This window comes from Heptranchias perlo, chromosome 18, assembly GCF_035084215.1.
Source record: "Heptranchias perlo isolate sHepPer1 chromosome 18, sHepPer1.hap1, whole genome shotgun sequence".
NCBI classification, from domain to species: Eukaryota; Metazoa; Chordata; class Chondrichthyes; order Hexanchiformes; family Hexanchidae; genus Heptranchias; species Heptranchias perlo.
This window is the reverse complement of record NC_090342.1, coordinates 51700102-51712662: the sequence shown is the minus strand read 5'-3', so window position 1 is coordinate 51712662 and position 12561 is coordinate 51700102. Positions and strand designations below refer to the sequence as shown.

The window sequence follows — 12561 nt, the reverse complement described above, 5'->3', positions numbered from 1 at the left end:
GAACATTCTGCGGAGGGAGGGGAATGTGAACGGCCAGAGATCGTGGACCATATCAGTATCAATGACATGGGTAGAAAGAGGGATGAGGCCCTGCAGGCAGATTTTAAGGAGTTAGGAAAGAGATTAAGAAGCAGGACCTCAAAGTTAATAATCTCCAGATTACTCCGTAGCAGTTGAATGCATGGCTGGAGAGATGGTGCAAGAGGGAGGGCTTTAGATTCCTGGGGCATTGGAACCAGTTCTGGGGAAGGTGGGACCTGTACAGGCAGACAGGTTGCACCTCAACGGATGTCCTGGAGGGTCAAGGACAGAATCTATTTGGTTAGAGTTAAGAAATAAAAGAAGTGCCATTACACTACTGGATGTATTCTATAGGCCACCAATTAGTGGGAAGGATATAGAGGAGCAAATTTACAGGGAAATTACAGAGAGATGCAAGAGCCATAGAGTAGTGATAACTGGGGACTTCAACTATCCTAATATAGACTGGGATAACAATAATAATATAAGTGGCACAGAGGGAGAGGAATTGTTGAAATATTTTCAGGATAACTTTCTTAACCAGTGCGTTTCTGGCCCAACGAGGAAGGAGGCATTGCTGGACTCGGTTCTGGGGAATGAGACGGGCCAAGTGGAGCAAGTGTCAGTGGGGGAGCATTTAGGGAGCAGCGATCATAGTATCATAAGGTGCAGAATAGCTATGGAAAAGGGCACGGACCACTCTAAAGTAAAAATACTCAATTTGAGGAGGGCCAATTTCAGTGGGATGAGAACAGATCTGGCCCAGGTAAATTGGAATCAAAGACTGGCAGGCAAAACTGTAATTGAACAATGGGCGGCCTTTAAAGAGGAAATGGTTCGGGTACAGTCTAGGCACATTCCCACGAGGGGGAAAGGTAGACCAACTAAAGCCAGAGCTCCCTGGATGACAAAAGAGATAGAGAGTAAGATGAAATGGAAAAAAGGGGCGTATGACAGAGGACTGGAGAATTGCAAATATTACAACCTTGTTCAAAAAAGGGTGTAAGGATAAACCCAGCAACTATAGGCCAGCCAGTTTAAACTCAGTGGTGGGGAAACTTTTAGAAATGATAATCCGGGACAGAATTAACAGTCACTTGGACGAGGGTGGATTGATTAGGGAAAGCCAGCACGGATTTGTTAAAGGCAAATCGTGATTAACCAACCTGATAGAGTTTTTTAATGAGGTAACAGAGAGGGTAGATGAGGGCAATGCAGCTGATGTGGTGTATATGGACTTTCAAAAGACGTTTGATAAAGTGCCGCACGGTAGGCTTATCATCAAGATTGCGGCCCATGGAATAAAGGGGGCAGTAGCAACATGGATGCAGAATTGGCTAAGTGACAGGAAACAGAGAGTAGTGGTGAACGGTTGTTTTTCGGACTGGAGGGAGGTGTACAGTGGTGTTCCCCAGGGGTCAGTGCTGGGACCACTGCTTTTCTTGATATATATTAATGACTTGGACTTGGGTGTACAGGGCACAATTTCATAATTTGCAAATGACACAAAACTTGGAAGGGTAGTAAACAGTGAGGAGGATATTGATAGACTTCAAGAGGATATAGACAGGCTGGTGGCATGGGCGGACACATGGCAGATGAAATTTAACGCAGAAAAATGCGAAGTAATACATTTCGGTAGGAAAATGAGGAGAGGCAATATAAACTAGAGGGTACAATTCTAATAGGGGTACAGGAACCGAGAGATCTGGGGGTATCTGCGCAGAAATCATTGAAGATGGCAGGGCAGGTTGAGAAGGCGGTTAAAAAAGCATACGGAATCCTGGGCTTTATTAATAGAGGCATAGAGTACAAAAGCAAGGAAGTTATGCTAAACCTTTATAAAATACTGGTTAGGCTTCAGCTGAAGTATTGTGTTCAATTCTGGGCACCACACTTTAGGAAGGATGTGAAGGCCTTAGAGAGGGTGCAGAAGAGATTTACTAGAATGGTATCAGGGATGAGGGACTTCAGTTATGTAGAGAGAGTGGAGAAGTCTGGATTTTTCTCCTTAGAACAGAGAAGGTTGAAGGGAAATTTGATAGAGGTGTTCAAAATCATGAATGATTTTGATTGAGTAAATAAGGAGAAATTGTTTCCAGTGGCAGAAAGGTCAGTGACCAGAGGACACAGATTTAAGGTGATCGGCAAAAGAGCCATAAGAAACAGGTGCAGGAGTAGGCCATAGGACGCTTAGAGCCTGCTGCGCCATTCAAAAGATCATGGCTGATCTTTGACCTCAACTCCACTTTCCCGCCCGATCCCCATATCCCTTGACTCCCCTAGCGTCCGAAAATCTATCAATCTCAGCCTTGAATATACTCAATGACTCAGCATCCACAGCCCACTGGGGTAGAGAATTCCAAAGATTCACAACCATCTGAGTGAAGAAATTCCTCCTCATCTCAGTTTTAATGGCCGACTCCTTATCCTGCGACTATGCCCCCTAATTCTAGACAGTATCTATCCTGTCAAGCCCCCTCAGAATCTTACATGTTTCAATGAGATCACCTCTCATTCTTCTAAACTCCAGAGAGTACAGGCCCATTCTACTCAATCTCTCTTCACAGGACAACCCCCTCATCCCAGGAATCAATCTAGTGAACCTTCGTTGCACCGCCTCGAAGGCAGGTATATCTTTCCTTAGATAAGGAGACCAAAACTGTACAGTGTACTCCAGGTGTGGTCTCACCAAAGCCCTGTAAAATTGTAGCAAGACTTCCTTACTCTTATACTCCAACCCCCTTGCAATAAAGGCCAACATGCCATTTGCCTTCCTAATTGCTTGCTGTACCTGCATGCTAACTTTTGTGTTTCTTGAACGAGGACACCCAAATCTCTCTGAACATCAACATTTAATAGTTTCTCACCATTTAAAAAATATTCTGTTTTTCTATTCTTCCTACCAAAGTGAATAACCTCACATTTCCCCACATTATACTTCATCTGCCATCTTCTTGCCCACTCACTTAACCTGTCTATATCCCTTTACAGCCTCTTTGTGTCCTCCTCACAGCCTACTTTCCCACCTTGCTTTGTATCGTCAGCAAACTTGGATACACTATGCCTGATCCCTTCATCTAAATCATTAATATAGATTGTAAATAGCTGAGGCCCAAGCACCGATCCTTGCGGTACCCCACTAGTTACAGCCCGCCAACCCTACTCTCTGTTTTCTGTCCGTTAACCAATCCTCTATCCATGCTAATATATTACCCCCAACCCCATGAGTCCTTATCTTGTGTAACAACCTTTTATGTGAAACCTTATCGAATGCGTTTTGAAAATCCAAATATACTATATCCACTGGTTCCCCTTTATCTACCCTACTAGTTACACCCTCAAAAAACTCTAATAGATTTGTCAAACACGATTTCCCTTTCATAAAACCATGTTGACTCTGCCCAATCATATTATGATTTTCTAAGTGCCCTGTTATCACTTCCTTAATAATTGATTCTAGCATTTTCCCGATGACTGATGTCAGACTAACTGGCCTGTAGTTCCCTGTTTTCTCTCTCCCTCCTTTCTTGAGTAGCGATATTACATTTGCTACCTTCCAATTCATGGGGACCGTTCTAGAATCTAGGGAATTTTGGAAGATCACAACCAATGCATCCACTATCTCTGCAGCCACCTCTTTTAAAACCCTCAGATGTAGCAATCCCATCAGGTCCAGGGGATTTATTGGCCTTTAGTCCCATTGGTTTCTCCAGTACTTTTTCTCTACTGATATTAATTACTTTAAGTTCCTCACTCTCATTAGACCCTTGGTTCCCCACTATTTCTGGTATGATTTTTGTGTCTTCTGCCATGAAGACAGATACAAAATATTTGTTTAACTTCTCTGCCATTTTCTGATTCCCCATTAAAATTTCTCCTGTCTCAGCCTCTAAGGGACCCACGTTTACTTTCGCTAATCTCTTCCTTTGTACATACTTGTAGAAGCTCTTACAATCTGTTTTTATATTTCTTTCTAGTTTATTTTCATATTCTGTTTTCTTCCTTTTTATCAATTTTTTGGTCATCCTTTGCTTGTTTCTAAAACTCTCCCAATTCTTAGGCTTATTACGCTTCTTAACATTGTTACAGGCCTCTTCTTTTAATCTAATACTGTCCTTAACTTCTTTAGTTAGCCACGGATGAATCACTTTTCCCATGGAATTTTTATTTCTCAATGGAATCTATATTTGTTGAGACTATTGAAATATTTCTTTAAATGTTTGCCATTGCTTATCTACCGTCATACCCTTTAATCTAATTTCCTAATCTACCTTAGCCAACTCGCCCCTCATACCTATGCAATTGGCTTTATTTAAGTCGGCTTGAGGTAACATGAGGAAACATTTTTTTATGCAGCGAGTTGTTGTGATCTGGAATGCACTGCCTGAAAGGGTGGTGGAAGCAGATTTAATAGCAACTTTCAGAAGGGAATTGGATAAATACCCCTATGGGGTAAGAGCAGGGGGTGTGAGACTAATTGGATAGCTCTTTCAAAGAGCCGGCACAGGCACGATGGGCCTGATGGCGGCCTCCTGTGCTGTACGTACTATGATTCTATGATACTATGATAAAATGTTTGGGTAATTTTCTCCCAACACTGTCATAGGGACCTGACATTTTAGCTCTGCCGGGGGAGTGCTCGGATGTGGATGGTTCATGTCGGTCAAAGGCTCATCGGTTAAGCACTCGCATCCTAAGGTGGGGTCCAGGGGACACAAATTAAATATGAGGACATTTGAATGGAGGCGCAGTTTTTTCACCAAGAGGGTAATAAAGTTGTGTATTATGCTGGCAGGGAAGTGAACAGTATCAATGGGTTCAAGAGACAGTTGAATGCACTTGTGGAAAGAGAGAATGGATTGGGGGACGTGGTGAGAAGCTGGTAGGTGGAGTTGATCTATGAAAAAAGGGACAGGTTGTTGGACCAAATGGATTATTCTCGTTTCTGAAGATATTTAAGTTTTTATGCTAATTTTGAGAGATTTTTGATTAATGAAGAGGGAGTCAGTACTTCATTAAGGATATTAGGGGATATGGAACCAAGGCGGGTAAATGGAGTTAAGATACAGATCAGACATGATCTAATTGAATGGCAAAACAGGCTTGAGGGGCTGAATGGCCTACTCCTGTTCCGTTGGGTGCTAAATTGGGCCGTGTACTGCCCGTTGTTTCGGCGCTACACGGCCTCTCCGACATACAAGATGGTGTCTTGGATGCGCACGCACATTTCCTGTGTGACATGCCGGATGCCATCTTGGTATAGGAGTTAGCGCAGGCGCAGATAACAAACGCTGGAATCATGTAAAGTAGGGAGAAAATGGCTTCAATCAGTGTGCAACGCTGATTTAAAGTGATAGACACCATTTTGGGACTTAGCGCTCAACTCAACGCACAGTGTTAAACCCGACCATCTGAATGTGTCTTAGAGTGCCTGGAGGACCCCCCCACCGGCGCTATTTAAAGGGACCATGCACAATTTACAGGTTAGTGGCTGGATTATTGCTTCTGGCTGCCGAGGCATTTGTAACTGTTTTTGGAGGTCTCCTATACTTGAATACTAGGACTGGGGGCATAGCCTAACATTTAGAGCCAAGACGTGCAGGGGTGAAGTTAGGAAATGCTTCTACGTGCAAAGGGTGGGAGAAGTTTGGGAAGCTCTTCTGAAAATGGCAGTTGATGCTAGCTCAATTGTGAATTCTAAATCTGAGATTGATAGATTTCTATGAACCAAGGGTATTAAGGGATATGGGGCTAAGCTGGATATATGGAGTTATGATCTCACTGAATGGCAGAACAGGCTTGAGGGGCTGAATGCCACTGCCACTTGCTGCCTACTGATATGCGCTTCCTTCTCCTGCAAGAAAGTAGGACGTGTGTCTGGGCAATGTGCCTGTCATGTATGAATAGCTGCCAGTGTGTGTGGCCTGTGAGTTGTGGGTCGGTGGCTTGCAACAGTGGTAAGGTGTGAGGGTGAGAGGAAGGATCTGATTGGAAGAGTTGAGTACTGATGGAAAGAGTTTGTTGGTAGTTGGGTGTTGGGGGGTTTAGTGTGTGCAGGAGTGGATGCGGCTAATGGTGCAGTTGGTAGGAGATGCCACATGACAGTTGACCTCACTCACCTTGACCACTCATGTCAAAGCATTGAACTTCTTCCTGCACTGCATCCATGTTCATGATGCTGTGCATCTGGCATTGACTTCGTCCCCTACTGCCTCCCACTGCCTTTTGGGTGTATGTCTGGAGGGCCTCTTGCTCCCCCCGCGGATATAGGATGTCGCTCCTTCTGTCCACCTCTTGCAACAAGGCCTCTGGTGCATCAGCAGAGAACCTTGGTGCACGCTCTCTCAGATCGGCAGGTTGGTGAGGTCTGGCATGCAGATTGGAGGGTATGGGATTTAGTGGTGCACAACCTTTATTCAATGTTTCAACATAACTCATCAGTATGTAAACATAGGGTTGGGATCTGCATCTGTGCTTTATGTGTGTGATGTCTGATCTCCGTTCAGACTCTGTGCAGACAGCAGGCTGTTATATTCATCAAATAACAGGTACCAGCTACCTTTAAGAGATTTCTAACAGAAAGCCTGCCTTTTAGAGATTGGAGCGCCCCCTGCTGGTGAAAAGTGCAAATTGCATGGAATCCTCGTTCAACGCTGATTTCCAACACAGATTGTAGGTGAGTCCTCAGGTCTGACGAAAATCTCGTCCTGCCTGTGCAGGGACCATTGGGCGCGGGATAATAGCGGATCGTGCTACCCCCGCCCGGAAACAGCCCCTATCCAATTTTTCCCCCTATGTTCCTAATCATTAAATGCAAAAGGTCTCACTACCCAACTGTTAGAACAGTTTAACTTGTTCCTGGGAAGGGACCAAATATTCAGTTTGAACCTGTTGGACATCAAGGCCCAGACCAGCACACCTGTTTTAAGTCTTGTGGATGTTTGAAAGCCTGATGCAATTGTGAAAGATGTTTAATTTTCTTTACTCTTGGTTGAACTTCAAAAGGGATGGTGAGTATATCTCAGACAGCCTTCTCCTTAGTCCAGTGAATCTATTTTTGCCACTGGACTGATGCCTGCGTGGATATGGTAGAGATTAAGATTGAGAAATAGATAAGAAACCCATTTTACTTGAAAGAATCACTTATATTGCTTTCATTTTATTCGTTTTGCAATTAAAATCTGAGAATTAAAAAACCTGCAAATGTAGCTGACAGGCAATATCTGTAGAACGTCAACAGATCATCATATAAAATAGCCTTGGGTAGTTCTAATCTTTCCATGGACACATCTATACGTCTACTCTTTTCTGTACAGTAAATAGATATAGTAGGTTATATTATGTCCTGTAATCGTGCTGTGGAGCCTTTTTGAGTCTCGGTGTGTTGAGCTAATAATACCTAATGTAAAATCGAGAGTGAAGGTGACAGTGGAGGTGATGGCCTTTTAGCTGAGCTTAAAAGCAAACCACTGTAATGTGAGGTTGGGAGATGAAGAAGGGAGACATCTGGAGGGTTTAACTCACCCGACTGTAATGTGTGTATCTCCTGCGGCAAAGCATCCTTTGTAATCTCAGTGTTGGCCGTGAGTGTGTAACATTTAATCTTTAATAAACGGCAAGTGTTTGACTCTGTGCCCGAGAATCCATTCTTGGCATAGAGGCCATACAGTATTACAAAATTTACATTTCTAATGGACGTAGATAAAACTTCATGTGTAAACGTGAGGGGTTTTAATAGAGTAAATAAGGAGAAACTGTTTCCACTGGCAGGAGAGTTGGTAACCAGAGGCCACAGATTTAAGATAATCGGCAAAAAATCCAGCACGGAGAAGCAGAGAACTTTTTTTATGCAGCGAGTTGTTATGATCTGGAATGCACTGCCTGAAAGGGTGGTGGAAGCAGATTCAATGTAACTTTCGGAAGGGAATTGGATATATACTTGAAAAGGAAACATTTTCAGGGACATAGGGAAAGAGCAGGGGAGTGGGACTAATTGGATAGCACTTTCAAAGAGCCGGCACAGGCACGATGGACCGAATGGCCTCCTTCTGTGCTGTAAAGATTGCATGATTCATTACCATAGGCATCAATTACAAAGGCACAGCTTAAAATGCATTAAGCGCGCCGACTATTTTGGGCAGTTCAAGCAGCTGTTCACACCTTGTTGTAGTGAGATTATCTCGGTGGATCGTGTAGCCCTGCCGTCTCCAGTCCCCCCAGGGCCTTTGGAACGCCTGCGATTGCCGCGAGACTTTCTTGCTGGCTTGTTGAGAACCTCGTTGTTGCTGATGGCGAGCTGCAGGTGTCGGGGATGATGCATGATATGTTGTTGTCCCATTCCGCATCGCCCACCAGCTCCGGGGTCTTGGCCGTCAGGTACCCGAGGACCGCTGGAAGTGTTATTTTCATCACAGTTTGGAGGATTGTCCCTTATACAGTGTCGGTTTTTCTATGTAGATCGTATCTTTGCGCAATTTTTTTTGCCCCACATCTGTAAAGTACTCTTTTTAAATTGTTTGGTTACACCGTCCACTGCGTATAATGGGCAAATCGCATTGATGCCAACACGTCCGCTATAAGGGGGAATTGTACTTGTGTGTGGGCATCGGGTGAGGACAAGATTACGTTTGGGCGTGGTGCCTCCCATGGTAAAACAGTATACTCACTGTCCAGGCCCAAACGTAGAAATATTGGAACAGATCATGGCCATTCAGCCCATTGTGCCTATACCGGTGCTAGCTCCACATCAGAGCGAATTACTCTTGCTCTGCATCCTTTAATATCTTTTTTCAGGCAAACATCCTATTAATTTTTGAATTAAAAATGAATACATGCAAGATGTCTGCTGGTCTTCTTGGAACTGAACCGTAGCGTGAGTCAGCAACTTTAGAGCAGGAGTGGAGAAAACTGTGGGGAAGGGGGAGTGGCTACTCTGACTGGTGATACTGTCCTTTGAAGACAGGATCTTGTTGCGAGTTTGCATTGCACCGTGTTTTTTGATATCCTCCGGACCAAGAAGTCAGTCTGATTTTTCTTTAAAGCTGTTGTATGTTTAGAATATGATTAAAAATAGACATGTACAACCGAGGAACAGAATTGTAGTTGGACTAGGTGGTTGTGGGTGCGGGGGAGTGTGTGTGTGTGTCTGTGTGTGTGCACCTGTTAACATAGGAACATAGGAACATAACTGTGGCATTTGGTCTTAATCGCCTTTAGAGACTTCTATCCCTTAATACCCTTAATAGTTATGATCTGGAATGCGCTGCCTGAAAGGGTGGTGGAAGCAGAATCAGTCGTGGCTTTCAAAAAGGATTTGGATAAATACCTGAAGGAAAAAAATTTGCGGGGGAATGTGATTAACTGGATTGGTCTTACATCGAGCCATCATGGGCTGAATGGCCTCCTTCTGTGCTGTATCCATGCTGTGATTCTATCCATCTCAGATTTAAAATTATTAATTGAGCTAGCATTTAAGGCTTTTTGTGGGAGAGAGTTCCACACTTCTACCTCCCTTTGCGTCAAGAAGTGTTTCCTAACTTCTCTCCAGAATGGCCTGGCTCTGATTTTAAATTTATGTTCCCTTGTCCTAGACTCCCCCACCAGCGGAAAAAGTTTCTCTCTATCTACCCTATCAATTCCTTTCAAAATCCTAAAAACCTCAATCAAATCAACCTTTAACTTTCTATATTTCAGGGAATACAAGCCTAGTTTATGTAATCTCTCCTCATAATCTAACCCTTGGAGCCCTGGTAATATTCTGGTGAATCTGCACTGCACTCCTTCCAAGGCCAATATATTCTTTCTAAGGTGCGGTGCCCAGAACTGTACACAGTACTCCCGATGTGGTCTAACCAGGGCTTTATATAGCTGTAGCAAAATGTCCTCATATTCCCACCCTCTGGATATAAAGGCTAACATTCCATTAGCCTTTTTGATTATTTTTTGTACCTGACCACAACTTTTAGTGATCTGTGTACATGGACCCCTAAATCTCTTTGGACCTTCACTGTTCCTAGCTTTTCACCATTTAAAAAAAATACTCGGATCTATCCTTTTTTGGTCTAAAATGGATGACCTCACACTTACCTGAGTTGAAATCCATCTGCCACAGTTTTGCCCACTCATTTACTCTATCAATGTCTCTCTGTAATTTTATGCTCCCGTCTACACTACTTACTATGCCACCAGTCTTTGTGTCATCGGCAAACTTGGATATATGGCTCTCTATTATGTTATCTAAGTCATTAATAAATATAGTGAATAGTTGACGCCCCAGCACAGATCCTTGAGGGACACCATTAATCATTTCCTTCCAATTCATGGGAACAACACCACCTGCACGTTCCCCTCCAAGTCACACACCATCCCGACTTGGAAATACATCACTGTTCCTTCATCGTCGCTGGGTCAAAATCCTGGAACTCTCTACCTAACAGCACTGTGGGAGAACCTTCACCACACGGACTGCAGCGGTTCAAGAAGGCGGCTCATCACCACCTTCTCAATGCCAATTAGGGATGAGCAAAAAATGCTGGCCTTGCCAGCGATGCCCACATCCCATGAACGAATTTTTAAAAAATTAGAATATATCCCCATTATCTCTACTCTATCTCTTCCACCACCTAACCAATCTCCTAAGCAGGTCATTAATTTGCCTTCAAATCCATGAGGTTTAATTTTAGCTAACAGTCTCTTATGTGGAACCTTATCAAATAACTTCTGGAAGTCCATATAAACTACATCCGTAGATATTCCCCTGTCCACTACTTTAGTTACTTCCTCAAAAAATTCAATTAGGTTTGTCAGACATGACCAACCCTTTACAAATTCATGTTGGCTCTCTTTAATCAGCTCAAATTTCTTGCTCAGTCACACTGTCCTTAATTATAGAATCCAATAACTTCCCTACAACAGATGTTAGACTAACAGATCTATAATTTCCTGGTTTCTCTCTGACCTTTCGCAAATAATGGAGTTACATTTGCAATTTTCAATGTAACGAGAAAATTCCTGAATCGAGAGAGCTTTGGAAGATTATGGCAAAAACAGCTGCAATTTCCTCGCCTAATTCTTTTAAAACCCTGGGTACAAACCATCAGGTCGTGGATATTTGTCGGTCTTTAGTGCCATTATTTTTTCTAACACTGTTTTCTTGCTTACATTAACTTCAGTGAGTTCCAGTCCTTGATTCATTATTAATTTCCCTGGAATATCAGATATACTATTCCCTTCCTCTACTGTGAAGAATGACACAAAGTAATTATTCAACAAGTCCGCCATTTCCTTATTTCCATTTGCAATATTAATCACCTCTGTTTTTAAAGTGTCCACATTACTCTAGATTACCCTTTTTCTTCTATTATAATTGTAAAAACCTTTTGTGTTAATCTTGACATGCCTTGCAAATTTCTTTTTGTATTCCCTTTTTGCAGCTGTTATTATCTTTTTTGTCTTCCTTTGCTGTTCTTCATATCTCCCCCAGTCCCCTGGATCTGCACTATTCTTTGCACTTTTGTATGCTCTTTCCTTTAGTTTTATATCTCTCACCTTTTTGATTGACCATGGCTGTTTTATTTGGTAAGTACAGCTCTTGCCCCTTAGGGCAAGAATATGGTCTCTGGGTTGATATCCAGTGGGGGACTGTATTAAGCTAAATTATTTTTTGAGCACCTCCCTCCCATTGTTCATCTGTAATTTCTCTTGTTAACAGTTTTGACCAGTTTGCTGTCGTCAGTCTCTGTCCTATCCTGTTAAAGTTAGCCTTACCAAAATCTAGAATCTTAGTAACCGTGTTACGTTTCTTCTTTTCAAACCTAACATTGAATTTGATCATATTATGATCACTGTTGGATAAATGCTGTCTAACTGTTAGATTAATTAAGTCTGCCTTATTACTCATTACTAAATCTAGTATGGCCTGTCCTGGTGTTGGTTCTAGAACATATTGCTGCAGAAAACTATTTTGAATGCACTCAAGAAATTCCTACCTTTCTGACTTGAGCTGCTCTGCTCTTCCCAATCTATATGAAAATTAAAGCCTCCCATTGAAACAACTCTGCTTTTGCTACAAGCCTCTCTAATCTCTGAATTAATACATACTGCCATTTCATTGCTGCTATCAGGAGGCCTGTCGAGAACTCCCATTACAGTTTTAAGTCCTCTCTTATTCCTCAATTCTAACCAGAGAATCTCTGCTGATTGCTTTCCTATAACTATATCCTCTCTTACTAATGTTGTAATAGTATCTTTAATCAACGTGGCTGCCCCTCCTCCTCTTCCAGTTTCCCTATCCTTTCTAAAGACCTTATAATCTGGAATATTTAACTCCCAATCATGACCAGCTTGCAGCCAAGCCTCAGTAATGGCCATCGTGTCATAACCTCGAAGCTGCATCTGAGCCTCTCATTCACTCAATTAATTTCTTATACCCCATGCATTAGTATATAAAACTCTTATTTGGGCGAGAGACCCTAACTTGTCCTTCTGCCCTGATGGTGTCTTTCTCACGCTGTTTAACTTAACACGTTTTTTATTTGT

At 42.7% G+C, this 12561-nt stretch overlaps 1 protein-coding gene across 2 annotated transcripts in view; it reads left to right on the top strand.

Moving 5' to 3' along the window:
• The window catches only part of svopl (SVOP-like), a 127643-nt gene that overhangs the window by 45668 nt on the left and 69414 nt on the right, over positions 1-12561 (top strand). The gene's annotated exons all lie outside the window — the stretch shown is intronic.